Source organism: Chinchilla lanigera, unplaced genomic scaffold (genome assembly GCF_000276665.1).
Source record: "Chinchilla lanigera isolate Chin_1 unplaced genomic scaffold, ChiLan1.0 scaffold00091, whole genome shotgun sequence".
Taxonomy (NCBI): Eukaryota; Metazoa; Chordata; class Mammalia; order Rodentia; family Chinchillidae; genus Chinchilla; species Chinchilla lanigera.
This window is the reverse complement of record NW_004955492.1, coordinates 1,185,559-1,212,147: the sequence shown is the minus strand read 5'-3', so window position 1 is coordinate 1,212,147 and position 26,589 is coordinate 1,185,559. Positions and strand designations below refer to the sequence as shown.

Here is a 26,589-nt window from a genome sequence, read left to right as displayed (position 1 = left end):
GTAAAATTCATGTCACCGACATCGGTTGAGTATCTACCATGTACAAGACAGTGGTGGTGCTGTGAAAGGACTGATGTGTTTAAATCCAACTGCCTGAGAATTTGTCCTTTGATTCATGAAATTCTATATGGATATCAGCAGAAAAGGATGAACTCTACACTCATTGACACGTCCTAAATGGCAGGAAAGTTCGTTTGCTAGATAGGAGGAGGGGAAGAAGTGGTTCCCTCCTCCCGCTGAAGGGTTTTAGGTTACTTCTCTGGTGGTAATGTAAGTGTGAATGTATTTGATTTAGTTTGTTCAGGAAGTGCCAGGAATGTTACCATTATTTCCTGAGGACATATTAGCATATACAAGAGGCAAAGCAGTTGGCAGAAAGAGTCAGCTGCAACTAGGTTAAAGTTCTGACCAGTGATAACTTATCCCTTCAGCCTCAATCTCTCTGAATGTTCTGTGCAAGAATCTAATGGGATGGTCAGCTCCAGCCCTTGCTTCTGTAAGACACACTCCTTAGACGGGAAGAGGAAGAGTCTGAGAGGCCATGCTAGAGTCAGCTGCCTTTCTTTGCTGAAAGTAGGAGACATCCCTTGGCAGTTCCCTCACTGTGGGCTCTAGTGTAGGGGACACAGACCAAGGAAAGGAGAAGGGGATGTATGGGCAACGAAGGACTGATGATCTCCAAGACACCGATGGTCAAAATAGCAAAGAATCTACAACTTTTCTTCTCTTTTTTCCCTACTAGTTCTGTGCAGATTAAGACTTTAAGAAAAAGGCATGAAAAATACAAATCTACTTTGAGTTATTAATTGCACTATCTAATATAAAGTCCTCTTAACCGTTGCTGTGTATCTTGGAGTTATGTTGTTACAGAACACACTTGTGGAAGCTTCCCTTGTTTTGGAAACCTCAAGATTGCCTCAAATTATCATGTGTACCCCTATTGACGATCCTATCCTGTCTGAGGATTCTGGTTATGTGTTAATCTCACCTTCTTTTTCTCTTCTAGCATCTGTGTTCTGCTTAGAGGCCAAATAAATGACATTCAGAACTTCAGCTAAGGTACAGTAAGGTAAGATTATTTTTCCAGTTGCATTCCTTGCTTAAAAAGGACATTTGTAGTTTTTTCTAAGATAAAAAGTTAACAAGAAATAAAAACTTATTGGTATTCTGCAACACAGTGTATAATTCCTACTGCGTGCATTGTAATATAAATATACAGTCATGTTTTTATCTTAATGAAGATAACTGTCAATTTGCTCATTAAATTCAAAATTATGGTGAAGGTATGCTTATTAAAATTTGAAATAATTTAACTTTATTTCAAATGCTTTTATAACTTAACTAGCAATGTGGGATTTTTAAAAAATAGTATAAATATAAAATGTTTGAGAAATTAGCATATATGTGGACAGTAGCAATTATCTTAATCCTATTAGCTTCAGAATTAACCCTTAATTTATATTGCCTTCATTCAGATTTTTATTCCCTACGTGTGAACATAAAGAAACAGTGACTTTCTGAGAAAACTCAATCCTTTTTAAAAGTCATTAATAGTAATTTCTCTATTCAGCAAATGCTTTTATTGTCTTACCCTAAATGCAATTTTCTCTTTCTTTCTTTATGATGAAATTTTCATGCGATGAAGGACAGCAACATGCCTAGTTTAAAATCTCTCATCTTCCCAGACTCCTTTACCATGCCCATGTGATCTACAGCCAATGAGCTCTAAGTGATAGGCATTTAGTTATGTGACCAAATTCTTGCCAACCAGCTCTGAGTGATATGTCCTGGAGTCATGAGACTCACTTCCAGCTAATGAGCTCTGAGTGATGGGAACAGTGTCCCTTCCTGAGTTTAAAAAATAACTTTTAAGAGCAGAATTGTTTGGGAATATTTTCCTTTGTTCGTATCCTAGCATCCTACCTGGAAAGCACAGCTTTCGTCTTTCAGTCCCAAGAGCAAAGGATACTGACACAGAAAGATAAAATGGACTTGGGCTCTAGAAAACCTCCCATTACATATCTTGTTGCACTAGACTCATACACCCTCAACTAAGAGAAGCTGCCCTGGTCTTCTGACACTCAGAGTCAAATAAGAACTGAACTGACCAATAGTGTTCATATCTGAGCATGGTGTTCAACATGATTCCATATCCTACTTAATCTTCATTATCTGGTTCTGTATTTTTATCTTCATTTTACATGAGCTTTGAGGTGTTAAGAACTTTGACCAATGGTAGTAAATGGCATCAGTGATGCTTAAACTGGCACCTGACAGGTGCTGTGTGCTGCTGCCTCAATGCTAGGAATTTGTGCTATTGCTTATCACATTTTTGCTAGTTAGTGGACATCATCAGTTCAGGAACTCTTTGAACATTTTAATGGCATGAGCTATCCATTAGATTATCCATTTATAAAGTTAAGTGAACGGAGGCTACTCCTGTATGAGGTGGGGCAGACCCCTGGCTTGGGGTAGTCAGGATCAGTTGGAATTATCAATGAATATAGAGTAAGGAAATACTAATTCCTAACATCTTTTGTATTTTGCTCTTTTGAAATAAAAGTTTAGAAGTACATAGTGGTCTAAGTATGGCCATCAAAAATCAAATTTTATTCTACAATCTTATTATTAATTGTCTCGCTTCTAACAAACTCTGTTATTTCACTCATGCTTATTTGTTTCTAAAAAATATTGGAGATAAAGGATGAGCTTTTAATGAAATTTCTTTCCAAAGAAAGTCATGCAAGACATTGAGTAGCGCACTGAGCTGAGTCCAGGAGGAGGTGCTGGATAATGGAAAAATCCCTGGGCTGGAAAATAAGAGACTAGAAATGCAGGTGATAGCTCAGCTCTTTTATGGTGGAAAAAAAGGCCATTTCAACCTTTCAGACCTTTGCTCTTCATTTGTAAATTCAGAGTGTACGATATTCTAATACGCTGTTAGTGCAAAATAAAAGCCTACCTTCTTGGGTCTCCTTTGAAAATGCAAGGAAATGCTTTCATATTTATTAAAGTCAAAATTTCTCTCTTTACACATTGAACCTAAAAGTTATCAGTTCTTTTCCTTTTTCTTCACCTTCCTCCAAATACTGTACATCCTGAATCTCTTGTCTTTTTCATCATGATGCTATTCCTAATTATCCTCCTGCCTTTCTTGGAGAGTGGCATTAAGCTCCTGGTGGTTATCTGGCTTCCATTCTGGCCATACCGATATACATTTTGGGCAAAGCTAGAGTCTGTTTTGGGAAACTCAATTGTGTCTTGTCAGTCTCCCATTTGAGATCTGTTCACAACTTTTAGTTCCTTCCCCTATACTTAGAATAAACTTCCATGTATTACAGGACTTAACAAATCTGATAAGATCTGCACCCCCTTCTGTGTCCTAAACTGAAAGCTATTTTTGTTTTTGTTTTGTGTTCTTTCTTAGATATTTCTCTTTATTCTTCCTCTTGGGACTCTGGCACTGAGCACCTGGTTTGCTGCGCTGTGTTCCTGGCTTTTGCCACCACTCAGCCCTTGCATTCAATTCTCCATAGACATCCCTAAACCACTCTCTGTGAATGAGTTCTGTGCCAGTACCCACACTTAACTCCTTTCTGACACTGGAAATTGTGTATATATACATATATGGAGAGACAGAGACAGAGACAGAGTCTATATATTGTAAGGGACTGGGTAAAACTTGAAGAATTCTTTCCTATTTGTTTATAATTTGTTGTTTCTCTGACCATGATATGATCTAAGCTCCATGAGGGTCAGACCTTCTTTTTTTCTTTTCTTCTTTTTTTAACAGTGTCAAATCCACATCTGTTCCATGAAAAAGACTTATTAAATATTTATTTAATGGAAATGAATGTAGAGCTAGAAGATGTCACCAATTAAATATTCCAAAAGAAATTAAGCAGTGCTTATAGATGTTCCTGACATATCTAGAGCTTAGATGGGGAAGAAAGCAAAACATGAAAAGATGAAAGAAATAAAAAGACAGAGGGGCAGACAGAGCTACAAAAAGAAGATAGCGGTACACACTTGGGAAGTATCACTTTGGGATCTCTGTCCAGTGGCATTTCCAATCTTTGACAATGGACAGGGTTCAGTTCTGTGTATGTCATAGAGATTTCTCAGCTACACCTGAGACATTCACAGTCAGATGTTTTGTTGCATGAACCCCCCCATAAAAAATTAAATAATGAATTGTTGAACTGCTAAGTGAAAAAAAAATTGTTCTTTTCTTAATGGAAAAAATAATACCCCTTGATGCAAAGATTCTGGCCATGTTATACCAGATATTCCAGATACAAAGAATGTGAAAACCATTCCTGTGCTGGGCACCTCCCTCAGAGCATTACAGAGTTCATTCTATCTTTAAATAAATTGTCACAGTGACTGTCCAGAGTGGCACATCACGCTAATGCATTAAGAATGCTGCTGAGATCATGGAAACTAGAAAAATGTATTATCTGTCAATTAAGTGATATAGCCTTGTGGTTAGATTATGAGAATTTGGGAGCTTTTTGTTTTCTGCCAATTGAGATTTGACAGCTGTTTTTAAAATATTTATGTTCTGATTTCAGTCACACTGACGGCACTGTAGGGTCTTTGGAAGATGATAATTATATATTAGGAAAATGTTTAAAACATTGAAGCTGATCTATTGAAAAGAAAATCTGTTCTTCAAATTGAGCAAAGGAAGGGCATACACTTTGTCAAAGCATATAGATATAATAAAAGTCAAAAAAGTAACTACTTGTGAACAGGATCATAATATGTGTACTGTTCATGTAATATTAAGAAAGACCCTTGTCAGCCCCACCCATCTTGGAAGTCCCAGGATTTTTATTATCTCTGTCCATCTGGACACATGTGTCTCACTCTTCTTCACTTTTTATGTCCAATAAAAATGACAATATTTGTATAACACAGGGATAAACTGGACAGGATTTCTCTGTTTTTAGATATTTTATGAAGAAATGTCACTACATATTTTCAGTATTAAAGAAAGAGAAAACAGAAAGGATTGGGAGGAGCACTAAGTTGTGAATTTATACAGAACTTACAAATAACATCTTCAGTAATTCTTGGTCAGTGGTCTCACCGAGTCTTGATATCTATTGGATGCTTTATAAAAGCAAGTAAATAAGAGAAAATGTGAAAATAGAGGATGTAAAATCTGTCTTATAGCCATTCAAAAGTTTATTGTCCTTCATGTTACATTTATAGAATCTAGAAGCTGTTACTCTCTTTCACTGACAAATGTAAAATAGGAACATCTTGAGATAAGGCACTTAATTTTGGAATCCAGATTAACATATTAGTATAGAGTATTTTTAAATTTCTGGAAAGCATACATGTCTTTGTTGTCCTCTGCTAGCACGTAGCTTGGACCTCACTACGAGGGCATATCAGCTGCCAGTGGAAGGAAGTGGGTTTGATACTGGCATCCATGAGAACAGAAGCAAAAATATAATTGAAGGCCTTATGTTCACACCCCCTGTTCTTCCTCCCGTGGCTCTGTCCTGGGGTCCTCACTTTTAGAAAATGAATCTGGACACTTGGCCTGAAAGCTCAAACACCTTCTCCCCCGGGTGCCATACATGCCCCTTGGCCACCTGTTGGGGTTGGATCCAGGTGCATGAGATAGAAAGACCACTTTATGCCCTAGATATGAGTGGACTCTGAGCTTTTGGGCAGGGAATTCAGGGGCCTAAGTATATGAAACTGGGTCTAGTAGGAGCTAAGGTGGCATGTCCCTTGGACAGAAGATCTTGAACAGAAGAAGGTCAGAGTCCTTGGACACAGTGGTTTTCACACTTAAATGTGTCTCTAATCACTTGTTAAGATAGATATGGTTCAGAGGGCTGGGGGAAGTCTGAGCTTTCACATTTCACTAGATGGAAGTGAGACAGAAGCTGAGAGTGATGCTAATTGATTAAATGCTGAATAACAAGAATGTAGTGCAAAATGCCAAGGCAGAGACCTCAGGGCCTGGATCTCGGAACAGTACTGGATAGAAGTTGGTGAAGGCAGAGAAAGGTGCATCATGCTATGGGCAGCTGTCTTCACCGGGAAGTCCCAGCCGGGCCTTCTCATCTCTCATCTTACCACCTCCAGATTCTACATCATAGTCTTAGCAATGTGCACTACCAGCTCCTCTGTCAGCTCCCAGCCCCTTGGCCATGATGGCAGCAACTCACTGTGGTCAGTGTTGAACTAATGTCTAGATGGCAGAGCCCACCTTGGCTGCACCCAAAGCATCAAGGAAGAATAATGAGTACAAGGTACTGCCATCATGTTTGCAGCCTGTTAAGACTCAAGGCATGGCACCAGACAGATTTCAGCCATCCCTGCCTCAGGGGGCTGGTCATGTTCCCAGGTTCTGCCAGTCTCTGGGATCCAAGAGCACTGATATCATTCTTTTACACCAGGTGCCATGGCACAAAGTGTAGGAAGGCCTAGCATCAGGTTCAAAAAGACACAATTAAGTGAAGGTCGTAAATGCAGTAATCCTCTGACAATGTTATAATACATTGTATGAAAATAGGATAAAAACTGAAATCAAACTCTTGAGAGATTACCCAATTGAAAATGATGCATATTAAAGAAACCATATTTAAACGCTCCGAGGAACATCTGAGGTGAAATAAAAAGGGGTTCCAAACCAGGGACAAAACAGAAAACATAAAATCACAGAAATTATTTTTGGAAAAACAAATAGCTATGTGATACTATGCACAAAATAAATAAAATGCAAAAAAACAAGAGAGGTTGAGTAAATTTTCAAAATATATTTCATAATGAAAACAAAAATAGAGTGAGAATATGAATGGCAAAAATATGACAAATATATGGAATTACTGTAGCAAATTGTAATAAATGAGTAGGGATAAAAAACTGGGAGCAATCAGGGGAACTAATACAGGTGATTACTTTCATAAAAATATATTTTTGGAGTTTGTAGGTAGTACTTTTTAACTAAATGAGAGTTTTTGACACAGTTCCATAACATGAAGAAATTAAATCATACTCCAAGAGAATGAGCAAGCTCTAAGTCTTACAACGAAAAAGTTTTTGGAAATAGATTTGAAAATTAAAGGCATAACCTTTGCACCAAACAACATATAGCATACATGCAAGTGGAAGAAGAAATAAATCCACAGCACATAAAAGAATTCCTTAAAAAGGAAAGCTTATAATGTGCTAAAAGGAAAAGGCTTTACATTTACTGTATTTATATTCCAGCATATCATAGAAAAAAAGAAAATTCAGTTTACACAGTCTGCTATTATTCTGGGACTGCAAACCCTATCCAAGGTTGACATGCCTTTTCAACAAAATAGCTGTTCACTTTCTGCTGTATGCTCCTGAGATAGAAATTTTTGATGATCTGCCCTAATGCTTTAATACACAACCTCTACCTTCAAAGAGCTAAAAATCCAGCATCGTTGATAAGAAATACACATATGAGTTTTTCAATATGACACCAGATGTAAGTGATGTAATCAAATTCTCATGGTCTATATCTTTAGCATTGTTGGATTTTTTTGTCTTTCATATTCATTGGGCACAAATAAACTTTTGGGAGATGTTTACGAAAAGGATGTGCCAGTTGATTTGCCAAGGTAGAATAAAAAGGGAATATTATTGTATCATTAAGTAGCTTCAAGGATATAGAGTTACCCCTCCATAAGAAATGAGTGCTCTGAAACTTGAGTATGGGCAGGGTGTATAAGGCAGAAAGAAAGCAGAGGGCATTGAAAGAGACCATAGATACAAAAAAGAACCTAAGTGTTAGCTTCAGAATTATGATGCGTGTGCTTGCTTTGGCAGTACATGCATAGAACTGTGACATGTGATTGGAAGTGGGATATTAGGGTGGAGAAAGGAAGGTATGACCAGAAAGAGAACTTGTATACCTGCAGAAGCTTGGATTTCACCTTAAAAGTAACATAATACCACTGAATTTGATACAAGAGTAACAATAGGAAAGTTAATTGGCCAAAAATATGTGAAAGAGTTTAAAGCTGCGAATTAGGAAGGATAGATCACTTTTTCAGACAAGAAGACAGTTTGTCAAATAATAGAAATAGCCCAGAATGGAAGGATAAGCTGACGATGGACAAAAGTGAGAAACACACGGGAGCAAATGCTGTGGGCATGTACAGGAGGGTGCTGGGCTTTAATTTTATTCGTGAGCACAGACATGGGGGGGTGAACAGACGATGCTGGTCAAGAAAGGAGGAGGTTTTCAGAATATTACAACTTTTGCTTTCCCAACTGAGAGAATGGTGCTCCACTGATTCCAATAAGGTAGTAAGAGTTAAACTGTCCTTTGGATTCGGAAGAGTGGCTCTGAAGGAAGCAAGCAGAGGACACAGTGACTGAGCACAAGGGCCTTCTTTCCAGACAGACTCTGTCCTGGGCCTGCCATCTTCCTCCCAGCTGCACCCTCTGCTCAGGTGAGCTGGCAAACGTCACAAGGAGAATTCAGGCTCGGAACTTGGCTCCTCTGTTGGATTCCAGTGCTGTGAGCAGCCGAAGTGTAAGTCTGAGTCTGGCACAGAGCCCGTCCTGCTTTAGTACTTCTGTAACTGAAGACTATAGAATGATCGTTCTCATAGGCAGGGTGAGCAACGACTGAGAACAATGTGAAGTTCACAGACTTGAATCTGCCACAGCTACGTGGTGCCCAGTAACGTTGGCAGGTATTGTTGCATATCTCTGGAAACTGAATATCTGGCTTCTCCTTCATTTTCACACCTGTCAAGCAGCTTGACACTCAGGACAGGTGTGAAAATGAAGGAGAAGCCAGATATCAAGTTTCTAGCATATGGCAATAAATGTAAAGGAAAAAAAGAAGTCTGTATGTGTCAGGGATGATTCCACTGTGTAGCAAGAAAAATCCGTAACTTTCTAAAGAGCATTAGGAGAGAGGAAGTGATTTGTGGTGAGAAGGCGAAGGGTTTTTCTTAAATTATTGGTATGTGATGCATAACAAGCTCATTCATCTTGGAGAACTGGGACAAATCCATGTCACATCTTGGTTTTTACCCCCCCTGCCTCCTCCCTCCCCTCTCCCTGCCTCCTCAGATCTCCTGCCATCTCCAGTTTGCCTGCCTGTTTTCTACCATCTCTCTTTTATTTAGGTCTTTATTGTATTTTCAGATTTCTCATATTAGGGAAACCATGCAATATTTAAATTTTCTGTCTGATTTATTTCGTTTAATATTTTGGTCTCAAGATCCATCCATTTTTCTCTGAAGATTCCAATTTAATTTAGGAGAATGGAAGCCAATTAAAATCTGGTGATGTAGCCCAGGATCAGCATTTTGTTTAAAGCTGGTAAATTTAATGAAAACAGACTCATTTTCGCTTCACTAAAGGTGGATGGCGGATTTGTGTGTGCTTGGACACACTGTCGGAAAATATCTACAGAGGGTAAGTGAATGTAATGAGATTTGATATTGGAAAGTAACATTAATTACCAGAGTAAACCACAGCATCTGAACCAGTGCACGGAGTAAAGTCAAAACTAAGTGAACTAAATTTGATTAAGTAAACACTAGTTTCGTAGTATTATACATATAATTAATAGTGTATTGAAATACATTATAAATATAAATCACATGTTTTGGTTTCCACTTGGAGCATATGGAACACAGTGCAGTCCTAGCCCAGAGTCTGGCTCAGCTGGTACCAGATAATGAGAAAGTAAGTGAATGAATAGATCCCATGTTAGCAGCTTGCACAATGTATATAGGAGACATTCATCTTAGAAAAAATAGCCAATGTAGGCTATTAGTTTCTTTATTAACAAATTTATTATGAATTGATGCTTAATGATGGAAATCTAGCATAACTAGAACATTTTATGTGAGATGATACATCAACTCAAAAAACAGGTGGGATACAGTGAAATGCAAATGATATAAGTGTAGCCAGAATCTGCGAGACAGAATAAGGGTATAAAATTCAGTGATGTCATTACATATTACCTAAGTTAATGCTGTGCACAAAAAAAGTGGCATAGCATGAACCCAGGGACATGGAGCCTTGTACAGGGAGTGGTGGTGGGGAGTTGAGAAAAGGTAGAGCAGTAGGCTTGGTTTACAGAGAATCACAGATCCTCTATCCTTCCTTCTTAGTCCCTAGAGTTGAACTCCCATGGCTTACATGTCTAACTCCTGCACTCTCTGAGACAAGTACAAAGAAGCTAATCCTCAAAATGAGGTCCAAAGACCAGATGCAGCAATACCATTACCCAGAATCCTGTAGGAAAAGCAGAATCTTAGACCCCAGTCCAGCCTTAGTGAGTCAAAATAAGTTTTCTAGATGACTCTTAGGCACATTATAAGTTGAGAAGTCCTGGTATCCAGGTTAGAAATAAGGTTTTTAAAGCACATGGATCTTGATTCAAATGTGCGTGTCATCTTGGGCAAGATAATATTTCAAATCTCCTTTTCCTATCCATACTGTGTAGTCACAAGTACCTTATAAACAAGTGCACTTGATTTTTAATCACAACGTCATTGGGCCTCTTTATCCTTAGTAAACTGGGATGGTAACATCAGCCTAGCTCTCAGAATTGTAAAAATCAAGCACAGTTGTTTATAAGACAGCATTTCACTCATCATAAAGAACTGCATGTTCGAAGTCAATATTACAGATTCTCATTTAGAAAGAATCTCTTAAGATTATAACATTAGCGCATAGGTTCTGAATTGCATCCTTCATAATAATCATGGTATAAATGATTCATAAGACCACCCTCCCTCTTTGCTGCATTAAAGAAAACCTAGAGCTGGATGGTGAAATGGCAAGCACAGATTTTATCCCAAAGCTACTGCAATAGGTGAAGAGAGACCTCGGTGTAGAACTGGGCTCAATTCTGCATACAACATGGGCAAGTGGGAATTTGTAGCCACAGAACAAGGTGGGGTCAATGGATGGAAAAATCACTCTGAGGAAATGTCAGAGGTGGGTAAGAGTGTACCAGTCAAATGGATCTTTCCAGATTTTTACTGAAGGCAGGCCAGAGGACAAGATATCATCTAGAGGGTGAGGGGATAAAGAATTTGATCTGATGCAGAGGGTGATCAATACCGAGGGTAGGAGGTTATTGATCAACTGACTTAGCAGGATTCTTATTAAAACTGGGGATATAAACATAGACATGAAAGTACAAAGGTCAAGGTCCACTTCAAAATAAAGTTCAGAGGAGCCTGACTAAAGTATGGTCAAGGAGGGAATCTTGGTCAATAGGAAGAGAGAAGATAGAAGGAAGGAAGGGAAGTTGTCTGCCTCTTCAGACACTGAGACCTCTGCACACAAATCCCAGGGAGTGTGTTTTTTTTTAATGCTCCCAACTTCCAAGGGCTGCTTAAGTATATTGTTTTTCCATTATCTAGCAGCAGAAAATTAGAAGTGTATATTTAAAGAACAAGATACAAGTAGCAAAACCAGGGTAGAGGGAAATTGCTAAAGAGAAAAACAGGAAGAAGTAATTGTTTCTGTTTGGGTTTTGATAGAGAAAAGAGTTTCACAGTTGGCCTTGGGGATAGATGCAATGTGGAGGAGCAGCTGCAGTCTTATTGGGGGAAATATCATGAGAAAAGCGGAGCCTAATAAGCTTGCAGCATGTGAAGGAAAGACAAAGAAGATTTCTTGGAACTCCAGATGCCACAGGGTTGGAAAAAGGAATGGAGGAAAGACAGGTAGAGATTAGATTTTAAAAGACTCTGACTGCCCAGTTCCTAATTTCCCAGGGATGAGCAGTCAAATATTGCTTTTGAATTGGAAACTGACATGATTAATCAGAGAGGTGATTTTGGAACATTTCTTTGGCATCCATGTGTAAGATGAATTAAAGCAAGAACAAGTAGGGAGACTAAAGCAGAAAAGCTATTTCAGTAGCCCAGGAAAAGTAAGACCAGGAGATGGATTTGGCACACTGGTACCTCCTTATCCATGGTTTCACTTCTCTGAAGTCAAATGAAATCTGATGGAATCCTTCTCAGCCCCACTCTGGACATCTCTTAGTTCTGTTTATTCACGCTGTATAATACTACCTGCCAATTGATACTTAAAAGCTGTCTTTGTTATTGGACAGACTGGTGTGCTGTGGCAGTGACTGTGCTCAAGTAATCCTTACTTCTCTCTTCACAATGGACTTAAAGAGCAAAAGTAGTCGTGCACACAAAGCACCAGGACATAAAGCATGAAAAGACAGATTGACTGGTGCTACATGCAATGCTGCAGGACATATAGGGGAAAATATAGTATATATATATATATATATACTATGAATAAGGGCCAATGTATATCCCATGAATAAGGGCAACTAACTAATTGGAAATAAAAGGAAAGGACAATTTGGAACAACGTTTTTCTGATGGGTTCACATTGACTTTTTCTTGCTAACAAGAAGCCTCAATATTAGAGGGAACTAAAAATCATTCATCTCATACTGGGCACATCTCTTACCAAGTTCCATCTTTAGATACATTTTTTATTAAAGTTGGTGTGAGTAAAAGTGCAGACATACTAGATACTTGTGCTATTTTTATGTCCCTTTGCAGGGAAAGAAAAAAAGGAAGAGATCTATTCATGTGTCATACTCTGAGACTTATGGTGGTTTGCTAATTATAAGTTCTATTGTCTTGGTCTCAAAAGGAATTCAAGAGCTGAACCAAGTATAGTAAGGTCTCCCAGACCCCAGTGATTACACAGCTGCAAAATTTGTACCCAAAATGTCAGCCTGCCTTAGTATTTTTGTAGGCCAAAAGGTCAAGGAAAGTAAAGTCAGAGTATTTCTTGTGTTTTGACAAAAATTTACAGGATCTAACAACAGAGCTCAAGACAGAATAAGAAATTTTAGTCAATTCTGCAAGCTCCTGGACAGTTTGGCTGAACTGGGTCTTTGCCATCTGTTGAATGTCAGATAATCTTTCACTTTTTTCTGAATTCCTAACAAAGTTTTTTGAACTTGAAGGCTTCACCATATTTCAGACTCCAAATCTAAACCTAATTTGGATGTCCTTATGCACATAGCTCTAGGCTGACACTCTCACCTGGTATAATTCTGTAAGGCAAAGATTATCTGCCGTCATTCCACCTTCTCTCAGACCTTTGCATTCTCCTGCCTTTTCATTTCATGACTAGTGCACTGACCTGAATAATCAGATATAACATTTGTGTAACCCTATAGCGTCTCCTCTGCTATGAGCACCACTTCTACAAGCTCCACAAATAACATGGAACCAGCAATTGACTTAGTGACATCTGCCCTTTTTGGAAGAATATATATCACAAAAATACAAAGAAAAGAACTGATATAATAATTTTGGTATTGGGATTATGGCTTATTTTTTACATTATTACATTTTTTTCTGCATTATCCGTAGTGACCAACATCTACTTACATGAATTTATTGAAATATGTTTTCTAAACAGAGTAATCATATGTTTTTATTATTTCAATGTATACTTTCTGAAAGATATATTTCTTAAAATATGTTGGTAAATTATGTACATAAAAGAATTACTTTTCTTTTTTTTGTTTTGTTTTGTTTTGTTTTTTTCCAATACTGGGAATCGAACACCTCGCACTTGCCAGGCAGGTGCTCTGCTGCTTAGCTAAATCCCCAGCCCCTACTTTTCTTCTTTATCAATGGTTCTCAAAATTTAGATTTCAAAATAACTTAGGAGACTGATATGAATTATGAATGTCTGGTTTTAAGAATGAGATTCATTCTAAAAGACAACTAATATTTTCTGTGAATATTTTTAAGGAAAAGAAATATAGTATGACATCACTTTGGTGCAAGGGACCTAATCTTAGCATAAAAACATTACCCTTCATAATAAAGCCAACAGGTAAATTTGCACAAGTTGTTTATGTAGATAGATAGATAGATATAGATAGATAAATATATGAATATATAAAATTTCAAACATAAAATCCTACATAATAGCATTATATTGCATAGGATTATTTTGTAGGCATTCATTATTTTGTAGGAACTAAGAGCTAGAAAGCCTCAAATGTCTTAATGCTTTCTCCATCTCAGAGAAGGTCCCTGTACTTTGTGTTCATTTCTTTTTGGTACTGGTACTGGGAATCGAAATCAGGACCTTGCACTTGCCAGGCAGACGCTGTGCTGTTGAGACATAACCCCGGCCCTATGTTCAATTTTTTATAAATCTAAAATTACAAAAGAATAAAGTCTATTAATTTAAAAAGAATAGGGTGGAACAAAATAGACTTAGACACACCATACACTGTGAATAAATATCTGTTTTGGTTTTAGATGTTTATGCCTATATGTGTGCACATTCACAGTACACAGACACAATTACACATGCACAAATCTTACTGCATGGAAGTTAAAAAAGTTTTACAGCTACTGTTTTAGGGATTATGGAAAATACACAGTACCTATTTTCCAGCTGATTAAAATCCATCTAGATTTCAAGTAAGGATTATAAACCTACCTTGCAAAACAAGGAACAGTCTTTCATCCACAGACTTTAATAGGTATAAAATGTGACTAACATAATGTCTCTAAAATGATTGCATATGATAGTTTCAGGATATTTTATGAAAGGCGTTAACCATGGGAATTAATAAAATCAACCCAGAAAATATGGATGACTAAGTGCTTTTTGTGAGTACCATTTTCAGTGTTCTTGATTGGGTGAGATAATGCTCTAATTAAGTTGGTAATACTCTGGGAGTATCTTGATTGTTCTATTCTTGAAGAAAACCTGTTGTCTTGGTTACTTTTCTCTCATTGCTGGGACAAAATACCTGGTGCCTAAAATTAAGGAAGGAAAAGTTTATTTCGCTTACAGTTTGTAGAGGTTTCAGTCTGTACTTGGCAGGTTACAAGGCAGAGTGGCACATGGCAGAGGGCTACAGCTCATGGCAGCAGAACACAGCAAAAGCAACAAGCACTAAAAGGGAGGAATGGCCCTAAGCAGCCTCTTCCTCTCCCTTACATATGCAAACTATCCACCCCAGGGCGGGTGGAGCTCTCACACCCATAATCAATCAAACTCTAAAAGCCTGCCCCATGACCGCATGAGGCTTGGGGGGGGGGGGGGAGACACTCAGACACAAACCACAACACCTGTGAACATAGGAATCACCTTTAGTTGGTTCCTACTATTGTCCTCAGCCTTGCTTGGGATAGGAGCTCAACAAATACAAGTCTGGTTTTTTTTTTATTGACTGACTCCAGTTAATTGTTTTTCACAATTGTCATTTTTAAAGACAGAGTTGTTTATTTGGTGATTTTATTTTTGTCATTAGTTTGTTTTTATTTATTTCTCACCATTTTTTAATCTCTCACACACATCCATGTGCTGGAGAAGCAGATGGTCTTAATTAGCAGGCAGCACTGTCCTGGGGCAGTGGCCACAGTAGCCTTGGACTTGGAAATTGACTAGTTCTATCTGCCCAGCTGCCTTCTGCATTTCACAACCCTTTTGCTTTTCTTCCACCTACTTACTTTCCTTACAGGTCTCCATGAAAGCTTTACCTGAGCTAATTTAAGAGGTTTTCTCTTATCACGTTACTTGAAAGAGTTAAGACACCTGAATTTCGTCAACAGCTTTCTACACTCCTGGATCCTTAGAATTCACTTCCAACACACTCACATTTCTTCCCCTTACCCTGTCCTACGGGAGCTCAGGATGGATGTTTACTCCGGCAAACATACTAAAAGAGGCCTCACCATACACCAGTGCTGCCTGTCAGTAGGATATATGATAAAAGAAAAGAAGAATATATTCTAGAAATTAATATTCAGTGTGTCACCAAGTATATTTAGGCCTCTTAGTATTTTTAAGATAGAATAACTGACACTGAAGCCTTCCATGTGAAATTTTGAAGTGAAATCAAAGTGGGCCTTGTATCTGAGACTGGGATCGAGTAATGACCATGTGCTCTTTAATTATGTGCCCTGTGATTCTAAATGTATTTATTGAGCCACTTTCAATATTCTTTTAGAGACTTAAAAGTATATATTCCTGGGCTTTACTTTAAGCCTCCTGAATAGAGATTTCTGCAGATAGTGCCCAGAAATCTGTCTCTTTAAAGAAATTTCTAGGGAGTTCTGATGAGTGTACCAGGTTAAGGAACCAGTAGGACAAAATCTTGGTTGCTAAGTAACATCCTTTAAAGTATAAAAACAGTTTTCCAAAATATGTATAACACTTAAAGAAAAAAAAATTAACTCATTTGTTTCCTTTGTCATGAAACCTAGTTTCACAAATAAGAAACTTGGACCTCAAAGGAATTTAAAAACTATCAAAATTTTAGCTTAGTCTTCATTTTAAATATATTTTTATGACTTTGGAAAACAATAGGTGACTATTCTTCTAAGAAGGCTCTTTGTCTACCAGTGCTTACAGAAGTCTTTCCTTTGAGCATAGAGTGATTCTTCACAGAAATTGTCCTGTGAATTTCAACTTTGTGAACTCACATGCATACCTGGGGAAGGGAAATGACATTTAGTCTATATTTGATTTATCACTGATTCAGCAGTACCCAAAGTGCTTTTAAATTCTTGCTCTTATTTGGTCTGCTACTTTGTGCTCTTGAATGGAAGTTGCCAGTGCATTGTCTTCCTTACTTATAACTAGTGGGACTAAGACAGATACTGAGTGGATGGATGGATGGACAAGCGGATGGATGGTTGGATGGATGGATGGATAGGCTCCAACTGCTTACTCTCCAAATGTTTTCATTTTTCATTCTGTGAGTTGAAGGTAATAATTATCTCTGTCCCTTGGAAGATCAGCCTATTTGGTTTGGACAATGTATTCCTACACACACACACACACACACACACCATTTTACAAATGGGCCCCTTTCTTTCTTCATCATCTCTTGTGGGAACAGCTATAAGAGTAGCTTTCATGCTATACCAGCCACCTGTTCAGCCCCCTCAGAACCATCTTCCTGAGACTTGGTCTTGCTCTCCTTCTTTCCTTCTTGGGCTCTTCCCATTTCTCTTCTGAGCTTTCCTCTTCTCATGGGTCAGTGCTGTGCATCACTGCTAAAGAAACACACAGACCTTGTAAATGAGTCCTACTGTCAGCATGGATCTCCACAGTTCCTCACTGTATGTCCTGTTTACCCGGCACATGGCTTAGTCTGCTCTTCACCGTGGCTTTGCCAACAGTTCCCTCTCCCACTTTCCATATTGTGTGCCTGGTACTGGGGCTTTGCAGTCACAAACCTCTCATTTCCTCTTCCTATTCAACTCCCCCATATCAGCTGCAATTCTCCCCAGGTCCCCAGACCCTGTCATCTTTTATTCACTGCCATTTTTCTTCTACCTCTTAATTATATAAAACATTTATCATAATGGTCATCAGGGAAACCATCTTCTAAATCTAAGCTATTTTTCCTGTTTTTCTACTTGTAATTTGAGTTCATGATTACTGATTTCTTCATGTTTCCCTTAATATCTCAAAATCCCAAATTCTTCTACTTTCTCTTACTGTTTTCTGAGTTTGAGGGCTGATTTTTCTTTAACACCCCTTAGTTGTTCCCTGTCTCCCCCATCAGACCCTCTAATTTCTTTCTGTTCTACATCTCTTTGACTACGGGGAAGAGCCAGAAGTCACATGGTGCCAGATCTGGTGAAAAAGGTAGATGAGGACACGTTGTAAAGTTTTTATTTGAAAGAAATTTCTGAAAACATGTTTTGAATAGTTTCAGAAGATTGAGGCAGCCACGAAAAGACACTTTTGAAAGAAGACTTTCAGAACTGCTTCAGAAAGTGGCAAGAAGGATGGCATAAGTGGTTCAAAGCAAGGGGGAGTATTTTGATATGGATCAAAATGTGTCTTTCACTGTACTAAATATGCTTTTATTTATGTTTACTTAATCATATCTTGTACTTAGAAATATTCCCTATTAATCATCACTGTATGCCTAATACACATCTAAAATTTCATTTGACCCAATCTCTTGAGAACCTTTCCCTTTATACCCAGTCTGAATATTACTTTCAGCTGCCTTTTACCTACACTCCATCTCTATCATGTCAGTCTCCTAAAACCTGGTCAATGACTCTGAATTGCCTTTGGGATAAAGAATCAGTCCCCAAAGACTGGCATTCAGGATTTTCACAGCCTGACTCCAATGTCATTTCTCATAACTCAACCCTGTTTTATTTTGCCCTGGTCATATATCTATCATATTTCTTCTTTAGCCTTTGTTTTTTGTCATCCATCCCTGACACACTTCCCTCCTCTGTTATTTTATAAATTGTACTCACATGTCAAGTCCTAGCTTACCTTCCACAAAGCACTTCCTTCTCTGTTTATCCTTTATGAATCTGGGCCTTTTCATAGTTCTGTAGCTCTTACTGCCAACATCACTGTATGCTACCTTATACAGAATAGGAGATGGATGGATAGATAGATAGATAGATAGATAGATGAAACTTTATATCATTTTCATATCATTTCACTTATGGCATGATTATCTTTTTTTCTCAAGAGATAACATGCACTTCTGGAAGACAAGGATGATTCACACTTACATATCCTATAAAGACACTGGGGCATTTGGAATGATTAAATATAAAATACCTTAGAAAAGAAATAAATGTGTTGTGTCTTTATTCTCAGAAGTTTTATGACCCTTAGTCTACAGTCAAACACTCATCCTTATACTTCCTTAAGCTTTTATTTTAAGGTAAGGCATTTTATCAGAAGGTAGTATTTAAAATTCAAAGAATTCTGGCTAAACAAAGACTAGAGTTATGCTGTAAGAGAATTTTGTATTTCTTAAACTCTTGACCATTCTGATGCTTCTCTGCTGTAGATTCACTTTTTTTTAAAATTCCCAGCTTGTCTATAATGTGTCAGTTTCTGAAGAACCAAATTCTAATTCACCACATCAGAGATAAGAGTGTGACCATAGAAGCTCATATTCTTTGTGGGTACAAGTAATTAGAAAAATTTTTTGTCCAGTCTTGCTCATCAGAAAGACAGTTTGGAGTCTTATTAAAAAAAAAAAAAAAAAAAAAAAAAAACAGAGCAGATAGTTTTAGAGATAATAGGATTGAGAGGAGAAATGACATATTCCATTTTATCAGTATGAAGAAACTAAAAAGGACATTTATTTCTCTAAAAGACATCTCTGCCTACATAGTTAACCACAACCTTCTTCATCCATAGTCAGTTCCATTCAAACTGACATGATTTTGAGCTGCTGTGTCCCTCAGCACTGTGGGTCAGCAGGAGCCAGAGTACCAGTCCACCTGCTACCAGTCAGGAGTGGGTTCAGGTCTTCTGGACATTGACCCCATGTGACTGTGAGCTCCAAGCCCCTTACTCCAAAGTGAGGCAAAAATTCTAGTACCTTAAAAGGGAAAGGTAGGGTGAAAATAATTAAGTCCAATTTCCCATCCTTCTTCAATTTTCTACAATTTTCCTCTGTCTTCATTGTGTTGAGTCGGTTTCTTTGTTCTGTTTGTTGGAGACAGCTTATTAAAGATTTACTGTCCATAAAAAAACAGAAGGATTTACTGTTCACTTAGTTGCCAAAGTGGTGTTTCTCTATACAATACTGTTTCATTTGTCTCAGAAAATGACTTATTTCTCTAAGTCATGCTATACAATTTTTTACTATTTTGCTAGATAACACAAGCACCGAATTCATTACTATTTATTGTAAAGAACTCAGAAATTGAACGAATTTTTCTTTTCTTCTTCTTCTTTTTTTTTTTTTTTTTTTGGTGCTGAATCTTGAACCCAGGATTCCAGCTTGCTAGGCATCTGCTCTACTACTGACCTACATCACTATTTATTTTTCTTTTGCTTTTGTAGTGGAATCTTGATAAATTGCCAAGGCTGGCTCCTAATGTGGGATCCTCCTGCCTCAACCTCCCTAGTAGCTGAGATTACAGAGCCACCAGATCTTTAACTATATCTGTCACACAAGTGTATGCCTAGTTATATAAAAAGTTTAACCTATGTGTTTTCTAAAGTGATTTTATCATTTTACATTCCCCCCAGCAGTATGTAATAATTACTTTACAGTTGCTTCACATGCCTGCCAACACTGGTATGGTTATTGTAACTTTAGCAGTTTATATGGGCATGCAATGGTGTTTTACTCTACTTTTAATTTGCATTCCACTAATAACTGGATTTGTTGGACTTCTTTTTCATGTGATTGCTGGACTGTTCACCATTTCTTCAACTTAGTGACACAACCAAACTTGGCCTTTTTTTCTCTCTGCCCACTTTGCAGACACATTTCTTTGGATTGTTATTATTCACTACAGTTTTGCATTGCCTCTTGCCCAATGCATTAAAACAATTATTTTGTATATTTCTGTCATTTTCCAGGTTTTCTTTTTTAGGATGGGAGATGCATATTACATTCTATTCTGTTACTCTGTCATGACTCTAAGTGGAAATTCAAGTCAGTTGTTGAGAAAGAATTGTCTATGTGTTTTTAGTGTGTCAAGAACCAAGTCCAGAAATCTCAGGTCATATTGTATGGAAGGAAATTTACTCCTTCACATACTCTCTGCTAAGTTTTCCTTGTCAACAAAACTGACAGTGAAAGGCAGGAGACAAGCAAGTCTGAACTGTACCTCCAGGTTCCAGCTTGGAGTTTTATAGCACAGCAAATGGAGAGGTGTGCTAGAGATGGACCAGGACAGGAAACTGTTTCATATGTAGCTCTGATCGGCACTACAGGGAATTGGGAGTTCAGCCTGGTCTTTCCTAGCTCAGGTCCCAGTGTGGTGCAGATAGGACCCAGGAGAGCTGGTAGATGTGGCAGTGAGGATGCCGTCGTCCAGGTCAAGACAGTTCCTCCCTACAGGTTGCAGCACTTCAGGATGACTATGCAGCACCTATACCTCAGTGATAGCCTGCTTGTCAGCAAGCAGCAAGATGAGACTGAGTTTAATGGAGATGTCTACCCAATCCCCTGGTCAAAAATATGTAGACCATATACATCCAAGTGGTGAACTTCACTATAAGTATCAGAAGGTCTAGAAACACTTGGATAGATAAGGAGCCTTGGGACATAGGTCAGAGAAGATATCAAAATGATATTGGAGACACAGACTTTTTTCAGTTTATTAAGCCATACTTCTCAACACACACACACACACACACACACACACACACACACACACACACACACAAATAAAAGAGGAAAAGAAGCCATTCAGATGTGCCAACTCATCCAGAAGAGATTGAGCAATGCTTACATTATGATTCACTTTATGTTTCTTTTTTACACATGTTAGTACTAACACAATGTAGAGGAAGAAGAAGGAATGTTATTTGTGAATCTCTAATAATTTTAAGCTTTCTAGTCTTAGGGAGTAGCTTTATTTTTTTAAGAAGCACTAACCCGCATGGGCAATATAGTTTCTCCAGTTTCAGCTCATGTCTAGAAAATGAAATGTTTGAGGTATATTCCTATTTTCCCTTCACAGGGATAAAATGTCCAATACCAACAATTTGAAAAAGAAGTTTATTTGACTCATGCTTTCAGAGAATTCAGTCTGTGGATGGTTGGCTTCAAGGCAGAAACAGCATGGTAGAAGGGTATGGGAGAGGACAGCTGCTCACCCCATGGTAGCCAGGAACAGAGAAAACAGGAAGGAACTGCAGACAACAATACATCCTTCCAGGTCACAGCACTCAGCTCAGTGACCTGCCAACCTGGTCCCACTTTATAGCAGTATATTCATCTGTGAATGCTATTAATCAGCTAATAATCAATGGATTAATCTATTGATGAGTTTAGCACACCCTGTCCCAGTCACCTTTAAAAGCACCACCTGCAAATATATGAGACTTTGGGGAACATTTTAGATCTAAAGCATAAATGGAGCAACAGATGTTAGAAATTTACTGCATAAAGTCTTCGATGAGGCACAGCTAGAATGATGTGGTTAGGAAACAGTGTGAGGGAAGAAGAGGAGCACTTGTACAAGCTCACCCTTCTTCCCACATGAGACAGAAGAAAGCAGCCAAAATTCGCTTCCATATCTCCAAGTGCAGCTTATCGCTGCCCAGTGAAGGGCACAGTGCCTTCTCAGAGGTGGAAGACACTGTTCTGGAACCTTGACCCGCACTATAAAAGAGAGAATGAAGGGATGGGAGATTTCTGTGGTTCGGCCATTGTCTTTGGCTCCCTCCCACAGTAAATGGGGTGGAGGGAATGTGAAATGTGGAAGCTGTGGTGCAGAGTAAAAGAGGGTCACTAATCATGGATCCATATATGTAAAAAAAAAGTCCTAGTTTATACGGAACCATAAAAAACCCAGAATAGCCAAAACAGCCCTGAGCACAAAGAGCAAAGTGGGAGGCATCGTGATCCCCAGATGTTGGGCCAGGGATACAGTTCGGTGGCATAAGCGCCTGCCTGGCAAGTGTAAGGTTTTGAGTTTGATTCCCAGTACCAAAAAATAATAATAATAATCCCAGATGTTAAGTTATACCACAAAGCTGCAGTAATTAAAAACCTGATTCTACTGGCACAAAAATAGATGTGTAGACCAGTGGAACAGAAGAGAAGACAGAGAAATCGTTCCATGCATCTTTAGCCATCTAGTATTTGAGAAAGGGACTGAAGACAAATGCTGCAGGAAAAATCGCTTCTTTAACACATGGCTCTGGGGAAACATGCAGAAGAATGAATCTAGACAACATTTCTTACCCTATGCCAAAATAAAATAAAAATGTATCAAAGACCTAGATATTAGAACAGAAACACTGAATGTGCTCTAAGATAAGACGGATAAAACTCGTGAAGACATAGGTATAGCCAAGGGCTTCCTGCAAGAATCCCAGCTTCTCAAAAAATAACACCAAGAATCAATAAGTAGTGTTACATAAAATTAAAAACCTTCTTTACAGCAAAGGAAACAATCAGCAGAGTTAACTATAACCTAAAGATTGGGGAAAGAATTTTTCCAGTTACTTGTCAGCTAGAGGAATAATATCCAGAATTTATAAAGAACTCAAAAATTAGATCTCAAAAAATAAAAATTGCCAAATGAATATGTACAAATGTACAATAAGTGCATGAAAATGACCTTCAGTATCTTTGACTATTAGGGAAAGGCAAATAAAAATAGCAGTGAGATTCCATCTTACCTCAGCAAGAATGGCTATCATTAAGTACTCATAAAACAAAAATGCTGCTGAGTATGTGAAGCAAATGGAACACTTCTCCACTGTGGTGGGACTGTAAACTAGTAAAACCACGATGGAAATCAGTATGAAGATTCCTCAAAAAACTAAAAATGGAAATTCCACCTGACCCAGCTATACCTCTCCTAGGTATCTGCCAGACAGTTAAAGTCATCGTATTACAGTGATATTTGCTACACATTTTTTAGTAGTGCAATTCACAATAGGTAAATTATGGAAGCAGCCTATATGTCTACAAATAGATGAAGATAAAGAAAATATAGAGTACTACTCAGCCACAAAAAAAAATAAATTTGACTCATTTTTAGGAAAATAGATGGATCTTGAAAACCATAATGCTAAGTAAAATAAATCAGACACAGGCGAAATACTACATGGTTTCTCTTATACGAAAAATATAAATAACTGGAAGAGCAAGATAAAAGAAAGATGGCACAAAACTGGAGGGTAGACCTTTGGAGTTGAAGAAGAAGCACTGGGGAAGGGGGAAGAGAAAAGGACAAGAGGGGAAAGAGGAGTAGAAATGATCATAATGTGAAATGAATATGTACTAACTCCCCTAAAATGAATGTAATCATTATGCAATGTAAACATATACTAATGCATATACTAATTTAAAAAATCACATGCAATAGCAATTCTGTCAATACATCTTTCTATTACTCTAATGTGATCTTATTTTTCCGTGAACTGTTGCTAGAAGAAGCTTTTTTTCACCCTGTCTATATCTCCCACTCTTCTTCTGTTATCAAATAGTTAATGACGTAACAAAATAGTATTTTGCATGCTCACATCTATTCAGCCATAGAACACATTCTGGACATGTATCAGGTGCATTTTTATTTGAGGATCTGTATCTTCCTTCAATGTCTTTTTAAAAAGGATATTATTTTAAGGAGAATATAATAGCTATTTAATGTTGTATGTTGAGAATTACATTACAACTTTTTGCATAATTATTCTGACCTAGCACAACTAATGTATTTTTGTCTGATGTTTTTCTTAGTGTTCATTGACATATACACTTTGATCCAGGCTATAACCAGACAACAATTTTATATTCTATTTTCATTACCATTTACCATATTCCTCTTTATTACTTTGATTATTTCTTAATATATCAAGGAATTAATATACCAATATTTTTTAAATGCTCCTTTAGAATACAAAAATAATTTCTATTATTCATTGGTATACACAATGCTGCAATAAACCATTTCACCAATTATGCCTTTTCTAATTGTGAATTATTTCCTTGGAATAATTTGTGAATTTGATTACAACATCCAGAAATATGAATGTGTTTAAAGATTTTTAATATTAGTATGGGTCATACTGGTATTTCAGTGGCATATATATCTTAAATAATATCAGAAATATGAGTTTACTGACTCTTTTGACTATCTTATCTTTATTTGTATTTTATTATTTTTAATTGTAGTCAATACATCTTTCATCTTTCATTAAACATCTGTCATTTTTGCTTTTATTTGGATTTATCTGAAGACTGTTAGAGGTTTTTTCATAATTAATACTGATAAGAATTAGTGCAGTTTAATTAGGGAAATCACTTAAGCATCACACAGGCTTAGGTTCATCTCCTACTCAGCTACTTCCTGTCCTGTGTTAAGGATTAGTCTCATAAAATAATGGTTTCTTCAATTGTAAATTGATAATAGCAGTATCTACTCTGCAAGATTATTGAATTGATTTGATGGGTTCATCGCTGCCTGGGATAGTTCCTGGGCACACTGGAAGTTGTCACCTTTCCTATGCTCTGTCTCTGCCTCTACCTCTCCAGTATTGCCTACCAACCTTCCCCTCCCAGACTTTCTGCATGAATTTTCAAATCAAGTACTTTTGGTACAAAGTTCTAGACCCCTGTCACTCCAGAATTTACATCCATAGGGGCCAGGAACATAGGTCCTGAATTAGATTGCAAATCTTCACACAACCAAATGGTAAATATACTCAGAATAAATATTTTCCCATAAATTACTCATATTAGACTGATTTGTATGTAGTCTAGTTTCTCCTAAATGTTTTACCCAAGTATTTCACCAGAAATTGTAGTTTCTGGAGACATTTTGATTTGTTTTTCTGCTTTTTTTTATTTGAAGTCAGGTAATACCTTACCTTAATCTTCTACCCAAAAGCAATAAGCTTGCTTCCCATGGAAACAAGCACAGTTTGCAATTGTAGAACAAGATAATTGCTAGAAGTTTCTGATCTGGACACGCTGCCATGGACCTTTCTGTCTTATGCCAGTGTCTGTTTTCTAGGTGTTATTGCTTTTAGTTGTCTGGAAATTGGTTTCTGTCTTGAGGGAATTTATAGCAGGAACTGCCTTTTAAAGCAATCACTCTTCTTTAAAGTCAAAATAATTCCTAATACTTTATAAAGTATCAGAAAACACATAATAAGCATACAGTTTCTCGACTGGAAAATCATTGAAAATATAAATCTCTATCCTCTTTCATGAGGGCAAGGCAATTTTCAGGCCACCAAAAGATTTTCTAGTCTCTCGCTTTCATGAGTTATTGAACTGAGATAGAAATATTCTAAGCAGTTCTACTTCAGGAGTTTAAAGAAAACGAGGAGAAGTGCACAAGGAAGAGGGAAAAATCCTCTGCCGTTTTTCTAGCTTTAGAAGCTATACTTCTCATCTTCTGGAGAATCCTATTGGCTCCTTTAGAATTTTTCTTTTCTCCTACATAAGCCTTCCCTTTATGTGTCATAAAGTTTCTTACATTCCTTTTCTAAACTGGCCTTGCCCCATGGCGGTGTCCACTCTCCCTACTTTCACATGTTTCAAATGAACCCTGATTACCCTCTCCATCTGAGTAGACAAAGCAGTCTCACTCACCTTCATTAACTCCGCTGGCACCCATGCTACACCAGTGAAGCTACTAAAGTACCAAAGATTTCAGAGGTAGAAGCCACAAGGGCTGCCAGAAACTTTATTTTTTTACAATGGAGTTCTCAAGGGGAATTTGGGGATTTTAGCTGGATTCCCACAGAATAGTTTTTTCATTATTGCTAGACAATCCATCATCGCCAGACACATCTGCCATATGGCTGCTACTTTAATTCACATGGTGAAAAATGTAGAACTAATCACCGTGTTGCTATAAGATGCCTAAATTTGAGAAAATGTAAACAGGAATGACAGTGTGGTTCCTTTATGCCCAGACAGCAAGACCAGCAGCAAAGTGCTTATGGTGCTGAAATAGGACAGCAACACCACATTCTACATTATGCCATTTGCTCATTTTCAAGAATCCCGGCATCACAGCTCTCCCTGTGACACAAGGACACGCTCCCAGCTTCTGCCTCTAGTCCCGGTGTGCGTGCATCACCACGCATTCTTAGGCAAATTCT

At 37.7% G+C, this 26,589-nt stretch overlaps 1 protein-coding gene across 6 annotated transcripts in view; it reads left to right on the top strand.

Moving 5' to 3' along the window:
• Positions 1-26,589, top strand: part of Chrm3 (cholinergic receptor, muscarinic 3) — a 471,486-nt gene that overhangs the window by 217,685 nt on the left and 227,212 nt on the right. For all 6 annotated transcript variants that reach the window (XR_001231254.1, XM_013504732.1, XM_013504730.1 and 3 more), the window contains one exon: positions 1,007-1,069. The gene's annotated coding sequence lies outside the window, so the exon portion shown is untranslated. The remainder of the gene's footprint in view (positions 1-1,006; positions 1,070-26,589) is intronic.